This window comes from Rousettus aegyptiacus, unplaced genomic scaffold (assembly GCF_014176215.1).
Source record: "Rousettus aegyptiacus isolate mRouAeg1 unplaced genomic scaffold, mRouAeg1.p scaffold_m13_p_1, whole genome shotgun sequence".
NCBI lineage: Eukaryota > Metazoa > Chordata > Mammalia > Chiroptera > Pteropodidae > Rousettus > Rousettus aegyptiacus.
Window position 1 is genome coordinate 15587015 of NW_023416284.1, and position 17017 is coordinate 15604031.

A 17017-nucleotide genomic window follows, 5' to 3' on the forward strand; every position below is an offset into this window, starting at 1 on the left:
ATGCCTGCTCCCAGCGCCCCATCCCAAATGAACTGCTGAACTGTCTCTAAGCCTCCATTTCCTAATCGATGTAATGTGTGTAATAATAGTATTAACCTCCTTGTATTATTGTGAGAACTAAATGAGTTAATATTTGTCTGGCACATAGTAGGTACATAACAAATGTCAATAATTACCATCATCTTGATCATCATCATTCCTCCTGGGAGCCTCAGTTCCCTCAGCTGCGAAATGGAAATACATTTTTTTATTCGACGAACTGCTGATCATCATGTGTCAGGCATTGTGGTTAAGGTCTGGAGCCGTTACAAAGATGAATGGGCCATAGTCAGTGCCTGGCCTTCTGGTGTAGCAGGCAGCCAAGAGTTAAAACGCAGCGGAGGAGAGCCATGATGTTTGGAAAATCTACCGTACCCATGTGGGGTGACCTGGGGTGGTGAGCGGCTACCTCCGGTTGGGCTAAGGGGTTGAGGAAAGGGGTAGGAGCCGACTCCACGTCCTTTGCTGTTTCCAGTATGTCGAGTTGGCATGAAAATGTTTGGGATGAGCTTTGTTGTTGACCAGAGCCAGACAGAAGAGGGAAGACAGACCACCAGAGAGCCCAAGGTTTGGGTAGATAGATAAAAAGAACATTTCCCCCTCCCCCCAAAAAATATTTTCTTAATTCTTTAAAGTTATGTGAAGTAATGTATAAATCTAGTTCTTTATGCTTTTATCTTTTTTGAAAAATGAGTGAAATTTATATTTTAATGGATAGAGGTTACTATCTAACATGAGTGGCCTTGTTACACCGCCACCTGGTGGCAGCTCACCAAAGTCACCGGTTTGTTTTGTTTGAGGTGAACAAAACCCTGCAGCTTAATTTCTGAACATGATCAGAGGTACCAAAGCCATTTCCCCATTTCCCTTTCTCCCCACCCCTTTGGTAAACCCAGCTTCATCGTTGAAGCTCCCTAGTTCCCAGCTTTTTTCCTGACCCACACCTGCTCCAGTTTCCCCGCAGACGAGCCAACCAACGGCTCTTCCCTGTCTCCTGCCCTTCACCAGGCCTGGAGAACCTCAGTCCCATCTTCCCTCTGGTTCTTCATCAGTGCAAACACCGCCCAAAGCTCTCGGCCCAGCCCCCAAGGGGAATGTGCAATAGGGAGAGAACCTAGCTCAGGGATAATGGTTAAGATGCCACACCTGGACTGATGTGGATTCAAATCCTGGCTGACCACTAGTACCTGGTTGCGGGTCTCTAGACCTCTAAGGCCTCTCTGAGTCTCAGTTTCCTCATCTGAAAAAATGGATTGGAGTCTGGATTCAACAAGAGATTTCTTGTTCTTTCTACTACATGTCTTTCTATTGTTTTTTTGCAAGAGCTGGAATGGATAGAAACAGGAAACGATGGGGAGGGGGGGACCATGGAGGCAGGATGCCCCTGTATTGCACTCCCCTCTTGGGGCCCCTCTCCAGAAATAGCTAAGACCCATCCCTGCCTGGAGCTCCATCCCAGTCTCCCCTCCTCATCAGAGCCTATCAAGTTCCCTCTCCCAAACTTCCTCAAGTCTGGTCCCCAACACCTTGCATCATTTTATAATCCACTTAACACTGAAGAGGCAGTGACTAAGTCCATTGGCCCTTCGTTGGAGCCCGGGGGCCAATGCCTAACTCTCTCAAATGGCTCACAAAAGGTAGTATTCCAGGTGCCTGGGGAGGGAGAAGTTTCAGGGCTGGGCTTTCCCAACCTTGGTAAACACCAGAGCCTGTCCTGAAGCTTAGGAAACCAACTTCCCGGCCTGATGCTGATGCTGCTTAGATCTTGTTGTGTGGCCTTGGACAAATCATTCACTCTTGCTCGAGCCTCGAATTCCCCATCTGTAAAATGGAACTCTATGACCCAGTCTAGTTCCATCAACATGGCTGCTGGGGATGTTGACAGAGCGGGCTGGGTGGGAGCATCCTCTCCTCTCCACCGCTTCCTTGGAGAACCCCAGGACCCTGCTTGGAGGAGGAGGCGGCGCTGTTTCCCCTGGGGAAGGGGATCCCAGGGGGCCTCTGTGATGCTCCCCCATACTCGTCGTGGGCAGCCAGAGTTTAGTGCTGTATTAATTATTACCAACTCCCTCTGGGAAGCAAATTCAAAATGAGGTCACCATGGTAACCCAGACAGTTGCAGTGTGACCAAATTTTTAAAGTGCTCAACATGTTCCAAGCAAATTACCTCTTAGTGGAAAAGAAAAGAATAGGGCCTCAATCCCACACCTCAGTGGCCTCTGAAAGAAAAGCCTGGGAGTTTCCATGAGGCCTGGAACCTTCCTACAAGAGAGGGTGAGGTGGGGGCAGGGCAGGGAGATGAGAGGTGAGAGCAGAGCTGGAAATGACACCCAGGGTCCTGAATGAGTCCCAGCTCCAGCACTGTCTTATCTATAGCCCCAGGCTGGCGCCTTGCCTTTTCTGGGCCTCCATTAAAGCTTCACCCAGCAGTATTTCTTTATGGACAAAAGAGATGATCCAATGGGTTGTTAACCTCATGTATTTGGTGCGGGGAGAGGGCAATTGAGCGGGAGAGCCAGGGAGTTTTGCTTATCAGGCCTCCAAGGCAGAGAGACCTGGATTCGAATCCCACCTCCGCCACCCAGCAGCTATGTGACTTTGAGCCAAGGACTTCACCGTTCTGAGCTCTGACTTCTCTTACCTGTAAGAGTGGGACCACTATTGCCTGTAATAGTCGCCTCTCCCTTCGGGGTGGCTGTGAAGTTTCAATACGATAATCCACAGAGAGCACTCAGCACAGCGCCCCTCACCCAGCAGGGACTGATGTCATTATCGTTGCTGCCAGTTCATGTGTCCAGTGTGCCAGGCTCGGAGCTGAGCGGGGGACACCTGATCCATTATCGAATCTTCACTACATACCTCTGGTGATGGCTGTTATTATCACCCCTATTTTACAGATGCAGAAACGAAGGCGAGCAGGTGAGGAAACCCACGGGTGGAACCTGGATTCCAGTCTAGGTCTGTGTCCTGAGCTCAAGCCCTCGACCCTTTCCGACGTGGCCCGGGGAGGTGAGGAGACATGGGTCGAGTGTGTGGCATACACAGTAGGTGCTCATTAACTAGTTGGGCGACCATAGGCGCACCCAGGCTTCATGTCATAGCCACTGTGCTGCCCCTGACCCTCGTCTTCAAGGGCTTGGGGATCTGGGTGTGGTAGGTTCAGAACTTCCATGGCTCAGGTGGTGATGGGGGAATCAGAGACAGTGACCCCTGAGCAGGTCCCTTCTTTGGGCCGCCACCCAAGAGGGTGCCAGTGGCTATCTGCCCTGCAGCGACCCTGCCTCATCCTCTCGCCTGTTCCGCAGGCCCTGGCCACCCTCGCACTGCTGGGACACAGCTGCCCAGGAGCTGCCTCTGACCTCACCCCACCCTAGTTACTCTCTGGCCTTGCACGGCCCCCATCTACGCTTTACTGCTGGATCAGCACTCACCCCACCTCCCCTCCCAACCTCCCCAGGCAGACCTGGCTTTCCTAGGGCAGAATGAGGTCAAGCCTGCCGAGTGATAGATGGATTTAATAACAAGTTATCCCTACCTCTAGTCCATTTGCCCTGCACTGTCCCAAGTCCATGTAGGGGCCAGAGTAAGCCTCAGTCAGAGGAGAAAGTCAGATGGGTGGGGTCTACCCTCCCAGCCAGCTCAGGGCTCTGTAGGAGCCCAGAGCAGCTCAAAGGTGAAACCTCGGGTTATGAGTCCCCAGTTTTAGCTCTTTTCCCTGATGGTGGTCCTTGATGGTCCTTGAGCAAGTGAAATACTTACTCTAAGTGAAAAAGCTCTTTTCTGAGCCTCAGTTTCTTCATCTACAAAATGGAATGGCCAGTCCCCACTGCCTGCTTCCTGGGGTTACTGTGGAAACTGAGCCAGGAGCAGGTGTGATCTTTCTTTGTAAATCTCGCTGCATGTAGAAGAGGTGATTCTGGTTCTTGATAATCTTGGCTACTCTCTGGGCTGAGTTCCCCCAGCAGCAGGCCCTGAGCCAGGGATGAGAGACGTTCCCCCAGCACTAGTGGCTTGCCCTGTTAAGGGGCCGAGCATGCCCCCTGGCCAGAAAAAACTCTCAGAATCGCGGGTACTTACATGTGCACAGGAGTGGCGATGCCAAAGGGATGCAGGCAGGGCTCCAGATACATGACCTCGTTCTTTGTTATCCTCAACCTTATGAGGGAGGGACTAGTATTGGCCCCATTTTGCATAGGAGAAATCTGAGGCTCAGAGAGGTTGCCCAGGGCCAGTGGTCCTCAACCTTTTTGGCACAAGAGACCCATGCCTGATGATCTAAGGTAGAGCTGAGACGGTGAGGCCAGCTCTGGGGAGCAGCTGCAAACACAGATGAAGTTTTGCTTGCTTGCCCGCTGTTCACTTCCTGCTGTGTGGCCAGGTTCCTAATAGGTCCACAGACCAGGGGTTGGTCCACTGCCCAAGGCCACACAGCTCAGGGTAGGGCAAGCATTAGAATGGCTGCAGGGTCTTTGGTCTTTTTACCACTTCCCAGATCAGTAGGACTCATTTGCATGTGGGTTGCAACCAGTAGCTAATAAATGTTTAAAAATGGGAGGAAAAAAACCCCTGGCTTATAGTGTTTGCTAGTTGCCATGGTATAAATACTTCCACCTTGGCCAATTTCAAGCTACCAAAGTGATGTCTATCACTGAACACAGTTGGCAAAGATGATGACAAGGGGCGCTCATGAGCTTGGATGAGCTGGCTCCAACACACCACCGCTTGGAACATTTTTCATCTCATCTCCTACCCTCTCTTGGGTGCAAACACATCACACCTGCTCCAGCTCCCACACTTTGCTCCCACTAGTTCTCCGTCTGGAGTGCCCTTTTCCTCCTCTCCGTGTGTCCAGACCTTACTCACCTTCTAGGAGCCTGCTCTGGTCCCACTTTCTCCACGGTGAATTAGTCAGGATAAGTACCACTAGCTGCTGTAACAAACCGCCTCATGACCTCAAGAATTTAACACACTCTAAGTCTATTTCCCACTTCAACTGTAGTCCACTACAAGTGGCAGGGTTGTGGGGGTGTGTACATTGGAGGAGGTGGGGGGAGCGTGTTCTTCTCTCTGCAACCACTGGAACCCAAATTCTTTCATTTGTAAATGTTACCGTCATTAACACTTCACATCCAAGTTCACCACTGAAGTGGGAGGGAGCATGAAGGGATCCTTCAGGGGTTTAACGGCCAGGCCTGGAACTGATGCTCATCACGTCTACGTATCTTGTTGGCCAGAACCACCCCTCCTAAGTGCAAAAGCTGGAAATGTAACTCTCTCCCAAGAAGAAAATTAAACCATGAAAATGAAACACTAGTTTCTGCTTCTACTTAACCAGCTTCCATAGTCCAATCAACTTTCTATTCTAGATTCTTCTAGAATATATGCTCCAGAAACTGTTTTCTTTGGTCTTTGATGCGGACTTCCCAGCATGGTTACTGGGTTCGTCTCTTCTGCCTTTATAAACTCGCAGACGCTGAGCTATAGAAGGTACCCGTGCTAGGTGTGGAGGTGAATCACCTGCAGATTCGGGGTTCCCAGGCCTGACAATGCAGGTCCGGAAAGGGCCCAGGAATCAGTATTTTTAACTAGCTCATTGGATAGTTCACATGTACAGCTCACATTGGAACCACTGATCTGTTCCAAATGTCCCATTTCATGGATGTGGACACTGAGGCCAGGAGAAGGGGAGGACATTGCCCTAAGTCATGGTGTAAATTAAAGCTGGATCTGAAACTTGAACCCAGGACTCCTGAATTTTAACCCTGGGCTCTGTCTCTACATTATGATGTGTCTCCCCTAAGAGACCTGACCGTCAACTCCACCACAAGACACTGGGAGATGCTGAGTCCATCACAGGTTCTCAAATGACCTTAGTGGTCAAAAGATAATAAGTGGAATGTGAGCTCTAAAGGAAGGCAGGTCTGGGTTCAAACTCTACCTTTTGGGGGATCTTGGACAAGTCTCTTTATCATTCTGAGCCTCGATTTCCTCATCTGGAAGATGGGGATGATAATAGTATGTATCTCATCAGTTGCTTAAGAGGATAAAATATATGAAACGCGCTCAGCGCAGCATCTGGGAAATTCTTGAGAAATACTTATTGTTGGCTCTGATTATCTACGGAGGTTAGTGATTGTTCTCAAGGAGCATAAAGGGCATTTGGAAACAACCTGAAGGATGAGGCTAATCCAGGAGAAAGCCTCATCTGGGTAAAGTTTCAGCCACTGTGCAGATAGATTTTTCATGAAAATCAGCTCCCAAAATGTACATGCCAAGCCCTTGAAAACTCAAGCCGCACAGCTTGATTTTGGTTTTTATACAATTTGGCACTTTACTAATCATTTCAAAAATATCCCCAAGCTGCGAGTGTGCATATGCAAGCCTGGGCGTTGCTTCCATGCTCAGATGCTGTAGAGGTCCTAGCCCATGGTCGGGGGGTGTGTCAGTCAGGGGAGGACAGGCTCTGCTACAGTAACAAACGACTCCCGCATCTCGGTGGCTTAGAACCACGAAGGTTTCTTTCTCCATCACTCTCTACATTCATCATGGCTCAGCCAGAGCTCTGCTCATGGTAAGTACCAGGTACATAGGTGCATGAGCAGCCACCAACTGAAGGAAAAGAGGGCTTTGGAGGTACGTTCAGGCTATAAAGCGCTCTGGCCTGAGGGGCTTACATCATTGCTTGAGTCTGAACGCAGACACCGCTTCACTGAGGCAAATCCTGGGGCCCATCTCCTTTCTCATCTGCATAAAGGGGATCAGAACAGCACCTGCCTCATAGGATTGGTGCGAGGCGCTACATGATGTGATGCTGCAGAACTCTTAGACCAGTGCCTAGGATGGAGAGAAACTTGACAAATGATGGGTTCTAATAGCCAAAAAGCGGAAACGATCCAAATGTCCATCAGTGGATGAATGGATAAACAAAAGTCGTGTATCTGTACAGCGGAATACTATTCAGCCATGAAAAAGAAATGATGCACTGATACATGTTATGGCATAGACGAACCTTAAAAACACTCATGCTAAGTGAAAAAACTGGTCACAGAAGTCCACATGGCATAGAATTCCACTTATACGACATGTCCAGAATAGGCAAATCCATAAAGACAGAAAGATTAGTGGTTGCCAGGGGCTGGGGGTAGAAAGGAATTAGGAGTGACTGCTAATGGGTATAAGATCTCATTTTGGGGTGACAGAAATGTTCTGGAATTAGTGGGGATGACTGCACAATATTGTGACTAAAACCAATTGAATCGTATACTTTAAAATGGTGATGTTTACGTTATATGAATTATGTCTCAATAATATAAAAGAGTACATTAATAATAATAAATAATGAGTAATAAATACTCCCCCCCCCCCACAGAGTTGTTCACCCCCCACCCCCTGGAAACTTCCAGTCTCCTTAATAGTCCTTATCTTTATGCCACATTTCCGTGGACTGGTCTGTCTGCTCCGGCCCAGGAGCCCTTCAAGGCCATGGTAGAGCCTGATTCTCTTTGTTCCTCTCTCTGGCCCCTGGTCCTCAGCGTCGGCGATGACAGGTGCACTCTTGCACCCTCATTCACAGTGCTGTGCCTGCACAGTGTGTGTGTAGGGGTGGAGGGTCTGGAACCTGTGCTCATACCCCTCCCATGGCTGGGGCTGCCTCCCCTCTCTGGTGAGATGCGTGGGAGGAGAGAGCACCTGCCTAAAGCCATCCAGCCCCTACCATTCAGCAATGAGGACTGGGTCCAGGGAGGGTGCTTGTCCAATGTCCCGCAGCGAGCTGGACCAAGACCCCAGGCGCCTCACAGCAGGCTCAGTGCGCCTCTGAGGGCGACATGCTGGAGAACCAGCAGCAGTGCTCGGCAAGCACAGGGAGGCTCTTGGGCCTCCTCCGAGCTCCTCACGCCAGACAGGTGACGAGCCTGGTATGTGAGGATGTGGAGGGGACCGAGGGCTGCTGGGGTCAGGGAAGGCTGCAGTCAGTCAGGGAAGATCCCAGACTCTTGACACTTCCTGTTTTTGTCATTGTTTTCGTTGTGGGAGGCAGTTGTCTCTGCAAAACCACAGCACCAAACTCACTTGCTTCCTTTTGCATGTGCCCATCCCCCCTCCCAATGGCCTCTCTCCAGGATCATGGCCCCCCTCCCTCTCCCTCCTGTCCCACAGAATGGTGGTTACCCATGTCAAGGATGAGGCTGGACCCCGAGGTGAACCAGGTCCCCTGGGAGCCATCAACGTAGCCAGGCCCATATGCTCACTGAGGGAGACCCACCCTCTCTTCCAAGGGCGCTATATTCATGCACTTATTGAGCACCTACTGTGTACCAGCTCCTGTACCATGTGCTGAGGTTAAAGGGTAGCTAAACTGGACTGCCCAAGACTCGCTTGGGACAGGAGTAACCAGGCTGGGGGTGTAGCTCAGGGCTTAGCCCATTCCCAGAGCCAGAGGCCTGAACTCCCCCAACCCCAAGAACAAAAGAGAGCTCTTGCTGTGACATGTCCAGGACTCCTGGGGGGCATATAGGTGAGCACAGATGCCACATGAAAGGACTGCAGACTCACGGAAGGAGAAAGCGAGCCATTTCTGATGCCAAGGGACAGTCTCGGGTGGGTGTCGCCTGTCTTTAACACCTTTCTGACCTTGCTAACTTCCCTCTGCACAGCGACGGGGCCTCAGACTCAGAGCCCCAGCAGCACCAGAATCTAGCAGTTTTTCAGGACGCTGCCTGATTAACATCGTACTCCTGCGATTGCTTACCTTCTATTTATGGCAACCATGCAGTTTTCCATTTACATAGTTTCCTTGGAAAATAAATTATTTAAGTAAAGATAAGCTGATTTTTCAAAAAAAAAAAAAAAATACCACATAGCTATCAGAACAGGCGAAAGCGAAAGTGGTTTTGAATGTTTGGGCAGTTTGAGAAACACAGTCTGAGGTTTCCAGGGTCTAGGAAGTGAGGGTGATTTAATCCTGTTTTTCTCCTGCTGGAAGGACCCTGGCCCGGACGCATCAGAACTGACTCATGGCGGCCCAAGTTCTCATCTCTCAAAGCATCTGGGTGTCAGTTTCCCTGTCTCCAGAGCAACTCTGGGGAGGGTGGTGGTGGCCTTGAAGGCTGGTTCCTGGGTGGGGGCCACCCTCCCTCGGATGTTGCATCGTCCTCAGTGTGAGCTCAGCAGCCTGGCCTGGTGCTCCTGGGTTGCCTATGGCTCAGGACCCTGGTGTTCCTGGGTTGCCTCTGGCTCAGGACCCTGGTGCTCCTGGGTTGCCTCTGGCTCAGGACCCGAAAGCATCGTCCTGCTCTCTTCCCCACCCCTTCCTTATAGCTTTTCCTATCAACTCCTCAGATCACAAACGAGGGGTCTGATTATCTAGCTCTCCGGATCCCTTGCTCCCCTCCCATGGGCTGCAGGCCACCCCACTGTTCTTGGTAAGTCTGAGGTTCCTCAGCACAGAGCCTCTCCTGGTACCTTGTTCCTGGGACCATAGTCCTCCCTCCCTGTGTCTCCTCTTCAAGGTCCAATCCTCTTGCACGACCCCCAGGTGCCTGGCTCCCTGGTGCTGAGAGAAGCTGCTTTTAGTGAGCCCGAGGTGGTTTTCTGACACCTTCTTTTAAAACATCACCACCACCTGTATCTGTGGGAACCCTGCAGGATAGGCTAGGACTAGGGTGAGTCTGGTGGGTCACCTAGATGGAGGCACGTTTCTCAGGGACCACCTTGAAGGCGAGGGCCTCCTTAACTTGTGTGCCCCAGGATCCTCATTGCCCTACGCCAGTCCCAGCCCTGCTGCAGACACAAGAGAAAGAAAACCCGCCGGTTAGAAGAACGTTCTCTGGGGGTCACTGGGGTTCCGAGTCATTCGCATAGCAGTTACCCTGTGAGATCACACGACATCCCAAGGAGGCTGATCAGCAAGGCGGCTGCCCGGACATAGTTGTGTGGTGTGCGCTGCACAAGGGCGTGAAGCCAAGGGGGAAGTGTAGCTGCAATCCAGCCCGTCCCCACTCTGTGTGTCTGAGGATGGGGGATGTGTCAACCTGGAGCAAGGGGCACATTTCCGTATTTCGTCCTCCAGTAAGTTCTTTCGGTACTTCCTACAGAGGCATCCAATGTGCCAGTGGTGGCCTCACGGGTAGAACGAAGGAAATGTAGTTAGAGAGGGGCAGGGAGTCGTTCTAGGATGTCGAAGCAGCAGAAGCAGGACCAAGTTTCTTGATTCTGGACTTAATCTTCTCCCCTTTCCTTTTTATCACTCTAATAAACCATGTTAGAGGACTGAGTATTTCCCACGGGCAGAAGTAAACCTAGAATGTGATGTCCCTTTATGCCTGTCCTCGTCTGCCCCTCTCCGGCCCTGCCAAGGCAGTGTTAATTCTCTCCTGGATGTCTTTTCAGAAGCTTGGACTTGCCTCTTAATCCTGCATCCGTCTTCCCCGCTGGACTGTGAATTCCTGGAGGGCGAAGACCGTGTCTTGTAGCCTCGGTCTCAGCACAGGGTTTGTAAATTATAAGTGTGCTGTATATGTGTAACCCGCATATCCTGAAACCCCAGGCGGCCTGGTCTCAGCACCGGGAGGGAGGAACACTTAATAAGACACAGACCATTAGCCGAAAGTAATTTAAAAATAATTCCAACTGTGACTCGTGTCTTGCTAATACTCTTAAATTCCCTTCCCCTCCCTGCCCCTGCCCCTTTTCTTTCCACTTTGGGCCCTCCCCATCCGTTCACTTGGTTCTGTGACACAAAACCTGGAAACCAGGTTGTCCAAAACCCAGCATCACCTTAGAGAGTGAGGGCAGGTGCTGCGAATCATCCGGTTGTCCTCCAAAACCCCGGCCTCCTCTTCCTCACTGGCACGTGGCTGCTCTAGTAGATGACATTCCCCAGCCTCTCTTACGGGCATGGCCACAGGACTAAATCCTGGCCATTGGAATGTGAATGGAAGTGATGGAAGCTATTTCCAGGCCTAGGCCTTAAGTCATTGGGAATCCTCTTTTTTCTCCCTGACGGCTGAAACCAAACATGGTGACAACCCATAAAGATGTCGATCAAGCCTTATGAGATGCAAAAGTCATACTGCGGAAGGAACCTGGGTCTCTGAATGACGGCATGGAGCAGAAGTGCCTTCCAGACCTGGAACGCTTGCCCTAGGGCTGTTTTGTGAGAGACAAAGACACTTCTAATTCTTTAAGCTGCTGTGTTTGGGGGTTTCTTCGCCTCCGAAGTTTAGTATTACTCTTAAATTATAGAGCAGGGAAGGGAGAGACACTGGCTGCGTGGTCAGAATCAGAATTCTCTTTAGGAGAAAGAGGGATCAGAGTCTAGGACCACTCCCACATGATGAACTTTGCTACATCACACCTTGCAACATGACAGACTGCCTGGGGGTGTCTGCCATTGCAATGAAAGATGACTATTTTTTATGCAACTAAAGGGGAAAGGAAAAGAATGGGGTCACAGGACATCGGGGGTACAGTGCTGACAGTAGCAAAGTTCACCTTACCCAGTATTATCCTTCTAAAGGACTTGGGCCCCTGTTGCCCGTCCCTGGGAGGAGGGCAAAGGCAGCCCTCTTCAGTCCAGAGGAGATGGCTGGCTTGCCCAAGATTACTGTGGCTGTTACAGGCGGAAGGGGTCAATGAAACCCCAAGAGAAGATTTGATGCCAAAAAGGATTTGAAACTGGAAGCAGATAGGAAAACCAGCAAGGGAAGCTTCCCGAGGTAGAAAGATTAACTCAAGAAGCTGCAGCCAAAGACAATGGATGGAAATGACCGAAGGAATTCCAGGAAGGAGAGAAGCCTGTGGACCAGGCACCTGGTGAGCTCCTTGCAGCCTGTGGGGCAGCCGCCATTCTCACCCACAGTTCTGGAGCTGGCAAGAGACAGAAAGTCTGAAGCACTGAGATCTAAAAAGGAAGTGCTGGAACCACGAAGTTCTCATGTGAATTGTGTGAGCCAGAATGGACAAAACGGACAAGGAGAGGGCCTGGAGCCCAGGTGGCCGGGGAGTGGAAGGACCGATGAGCCTCAGTCTTCCCCAGTAACATCCAGTCATTCAACATTCCCTGAACATTTATCAAGCACCTACAATGTACTGGGCACCTCTGTATCCTGGGGATATGGCCATGAACAAAACAGACAAAATCTCCATCTTCTGGGAGCCCACGTTCTAGTGGGGGAGCAGACCATAAAAAGCAACCATAAGAAATAAGTCAATTATGTAGCATCTAGATATGATAAGTGCTACTCAAAAAACAAACGAACAAACAAACAAACAAAACACAACAGTAGGACCAGACGTGATGGAGACAAGGCTGATGGAGTAATTCGCAGAGCCCAGTGCAAGATGAAAACATCGGGCCCCTTGTTCAAAAGACAGAGAAAAGGTGTCATGAAAGGTACACAGAGCAGGGAACTTTCTCCTTCCTTCTGTGAGGTCTACTCTCTCTGTCTCTCTCTCTCTGTCTCTCTCTCTCTGTCTCTCTGTCTCTCTCTCTCTGTCGACTTGTCACTGGTTACTGTTTTTCATTTGCTATTTAATGTCATTCTAAATAAAGAAAAAAATTAAATTTAAGTTATTAGTCTAAGTTTTACTATTCATCTTTATATTGTGCAATATCAGTTTTAAATGCAAATATCAGAGCTTTTAAATCCTATGTAGAATGACGGAAATTGCAAAATTTGTATTTCATAGCTCATCCCCCAGGGTGCCCCAAGCCTGCCAGAAAAGGCAAACAGGCAGACAATCTGTCTAGCCACAGAGTGAGCGAGCTAGTGCCGCTGGGCACAGGAATACCCTCAGGGTAAAGACTCTGTCGGGCGCCAGGGGCCCACTACCAGGGACACACCCACTCTTGGGCGCCTGACAGCTGCCAAATTCCCCAGATTCTGCCTCCTTACCTGACACTGGACTGATGCATAGAACCCCAGATGGAGGTGGTGTCTGGGGAAGTCAAACCAGGCTTCTCCTTCCCACAGATCCATTGTTCCAACCCTTGGCAGAGAGGTGACCCCCAAATGTTTTTTAACCTGTTGTTCCAGAATGTGCTCAGTACCTAGATCAAGGTTTTGCTCCACTGAGAAGTGGCCTCTGGCTAGTCACCTACCATGTGCTATGATGCCACCAGCCCAGAACTGGGGTGGCTGATGCCGTGCCCTGCCCTAAGATGCTGTGGGGGTGTGTGCACCTGATCTCCCTTCCTCTGTCCTGTGCCTGTGAGCAGGGGCCTGCCAGGCACCAAAGACAGCAGCAGTGGTGGAGTGGGGACGTTCAGAGGGGCCCGAGGTGCTCACAGGCAGGGGAGCAGGGAGCAGGAGCTGAGACACATGTGAGCTGAGGCCATGTCCCCGGCTCAAGCTCCCTTGTCCCATCCGACTTCGCTTACAAAACACAAAGTCAAAGATAAAATTATTAAGGACATAAAGACAGCGATGGCAGAGCATAGAATACCAAGCGTGGGGCCCCTCTGAGCACAGGGTCCTGTGCAAGTGCCTTGGCTGTGCTCCCAGAAGCCAGCTCAGGAGGGAGGAAACGAGATCATTTAAAGTGAGTGTTCAGAAAAGGCTTTGTTAAGACGGTGCTATTTAAGTAAAGACTTGAGGAATGGGAGGGAATGAGTCACTCAGGTTTTGGAGAGAGGGATGTTCCAGGCAGAGGGAACAGCAAGCGCAAGGGCCCTGCGTTGGGCACATGCCCGGTGTGTCCAAGGGCACGAGGTCCAAGGTTCAGAGTGTTAAGCAGAGAAGAACTTCTGGTAAGGCAGAGGCAGATAATGAGCAAAGAAAGGAAGAACAAGAAAAATACTGGACAGTGAGCAATAGCGCTATCCATACAATTGAAATCGAAAGACTGGAATACCTCAGGCGAGTGGCCAAGAAGGGCCTTTCTGAGATGATATTTACGCTGAAATCAGAGACAAGAAGGAGCCACCATGACATCAGGGGAAAATCACTCCAAGCATAGGGCGCAGCACGTGCAAAGGCCGTGTGTATTAGTCAGCTCAGGCTGCCGTAACAAAATACTTCAGAGCAGGGAGCTTAAACAACAGGAGTTCATTGTTCTCATAGATTTGGAGGTTGGGAAGCCCAAGTTCAAGGCGCCCACCAGTTTGGTTCCTGATGAGAGTTATCTTCCTGGCTCACAGACAGCACCTTTTTGCTGAGTCTTCACATAGTCCTTCCTCAGTGTGCGCACACAGGATTTTTCCTCATTTTACAAAGCCACCAATCTTATCAGATTAGGACTCCACATTTATGATCTCATTTAATCTTCATTATCTTCTAAAAGTCTTATCTCCAAACACAATCACGTTGTGGCTTGGGGCTTCAATACATGAATTTTGGGGGCAGCACGGGTTAGTCCATAGCATTCTGAGTTGGGGAATAAGCTTGGCCAATTCAAGGCAAGATAAAGAGAAAGTCATCGGGTAATGGGGAGAGTGCTTCCGACTGAGGTGGGAAAGGCAGGCAGCAGTCAGCTCATGTAGCCTTTACGAGCCAGGCTAGGAGACTTGGATTTTACTAAGTGCTAACCGTTTTTTGAACACTTCCTATTTGCTAGGCATGTGCTAATGGCCCTTTGGGCATGAGCTAATTTAATAGTCAAATAATCCTATCAGATAGATATTATCTTTGCTAATTTTACAGGTAAGGAAACTAAAGCCTGAGCAGCAGTGTTTGGAGAATGGAGATACCCTGCATTAACCTGTCTTTCTGCTCAGGCCCCAGGAGGTGAGTGCAGAGCAGCCCTTTGCCGAGCCAGGAGGATGAACGCTCCTGACCAGGTAGCCTCAGGAATAGACGCTCAATGGAAGCACACTGAACACCTGGTCCCCGTGAGGGGTTATGAGGCCTCAGCACGGAGCACAGTCCTAGTGGGTTAGGACAGGGTTTCTCAAGGTCAGGTTCTCAAGTACTCTATATCGAAATCTCCTGGAGTACAGATTCCTGAGCCCCACCTGGAAAAGGAAGCTCTGAGAGTGTTGCCCAGGAATATGCATTTTTAATGAGTATATCAGGGAAACCACTGCTGCAAGGGGAGAAGGCAAGGTGCGTGCAGGCAGTGGAAAGAGGGCCCCACGGGAGACATGTGGCAGTGGAGGTGGCCTAGAGTGGCTTCTGCTGGCCTGTGACCTATAACCGAATGACTTCTTGAAGGAAGTGGTGTTTCGGCTGGGTGTTGAAGAGAGAAGGGTTTTACAGGGTGGAGAACTAGGAGAGAGGTGAGAGAGTGTTCCGAGCAGAAGGAACTAACTACACAGGCAAAGATTTAGAAGCTGGGCTTGACCGGAGGACAGCCGAAAAGCAGGTAGGAGGAGGTTTTAGGCAAACTTTCTTTGATCCCCACTGTGACCAAGGACACTATGACCAAGATTAGTTTCATTAGCCTGCAACGGCTGTGGAGACGGGACTATTGCAAATTGTCCTGTTGGCTGCATGGGTGGCCCCCATCCCCTTGCCTAGGTCCCCAAGAGTCACTGATGGATGGATCAGTTAGGCCTGTTGGCCCAGCTTCTGTTCTTCCTTCTGAGGAGGAGATAGATGAATGAATTCATGGGCTTTTATCCCAGAGAACAAAGGGGCTGAAGGCTTGGAGGAATGAGTGAGGGTCTCTGTGTGGGGCATGGCTGACCTCTGGCCCTGGGTGGCCCTCTATGTGCTGGCTGGGTAGAGGGCATGGGATATATCCTGTCTCTCAACTGGTCCTCTAAGCCTGCTCTGGTTGCCCTTCTGCTGGGAGCAGCCACACCCAGAAGGGTGCTGGAGCCGGGTGTCAGAGCAGGGTGCTGGAGCCAGGTGGCTCACAAGAGCAAATTGTTAAATATTCAGGAACTTTGAACACTTATTGTTAAAGTTTTAGTAACTCAAAATTGGCCATGGTGGGTGTATTTATACCACAGAATTAGCAAAAAAAAAAAAAAAAAAAAAGACAGAAATCAGGAACTTCTATAAAATACAAGGAAAACAAATTACTTAAAAAAGAAGAAAAAAGAAAAAAACACCTTTTTTTATTATTATGAGATTCAAGATATAAAATTACTCTATCAATCAAATTGCTCTACAAGTTCTCAACCCTTAATTCTTGTCTTCATTTTGATAGAGGTGGGCTTGTCCAGGGATCTCTGTGACAGGCAGAGATCTAGGACAAATGCAGGTTCTTCTCAGAAGAGCTAAGTGCTCTCAAACACATCTCATTTTGAAGATGAGAAATCTGCTGCTCAGAGAAGGTAAGTGGCCTGCCCAAGATCATACAGCTGGTGAGTGGCAGGGCTGGGATTCGAACCTGCAGCTCCCTGCCTTGTTGCACTCACCCTATCTGGCAGGTGCATCCCAGTCCCTCGGCAGTGCCCTCTTGGCTCAACCCCTTAACACAAGGTCAAGAGCCCTGAAGACAGGGAAATGAAGCCAAGTAAGAAGTGAACTTCCTTGCCCAGGGTCCTACTGCAAGACGGTCGTAGAGGCAGGCAGCCTCCAGGACTCCTGATGCTCAGTTTCACTACTCCACCTGCCTGCGTGTCTGTGTGATGACCTCCACACCAAATAGTGCCAAGGAGGGGGGCTGAAAGAGGTGGGGGACTCATCGATTGCTGGTGATCACATGGTGCTTTGTCATTCTTAATTAGCTCAGCAGCTCCATGGCCAAAGGCCTCCCTGTGGCTGCCCGGGCTGAGAAAGAGAAAGCTGCTGCTCCTGCCCAGGAGGGCAGTGTGGACAAACAGGGACACTTCCCCCGGCCTCTTTTGGTCCTACTGCTTCTCCACCTGCAGGGGGTCACCCATCTGCTGGGCACACTCTGAGAACTAAAAGACAGAACTAAAGTCAACTTGGATGTGTACTAGGCACCTCTGTGCCAGGCACTGGTCAGTTGTTCCAGAAAACACTGGGGTGAATGATGGTCTCCAGACCCCATGCTTGAGGCATGCTCAGCTGCTGGCGGAGGCAAACAGGTTTGCCAGTAACCAGAAAAAAAAAAAGAGTGATAA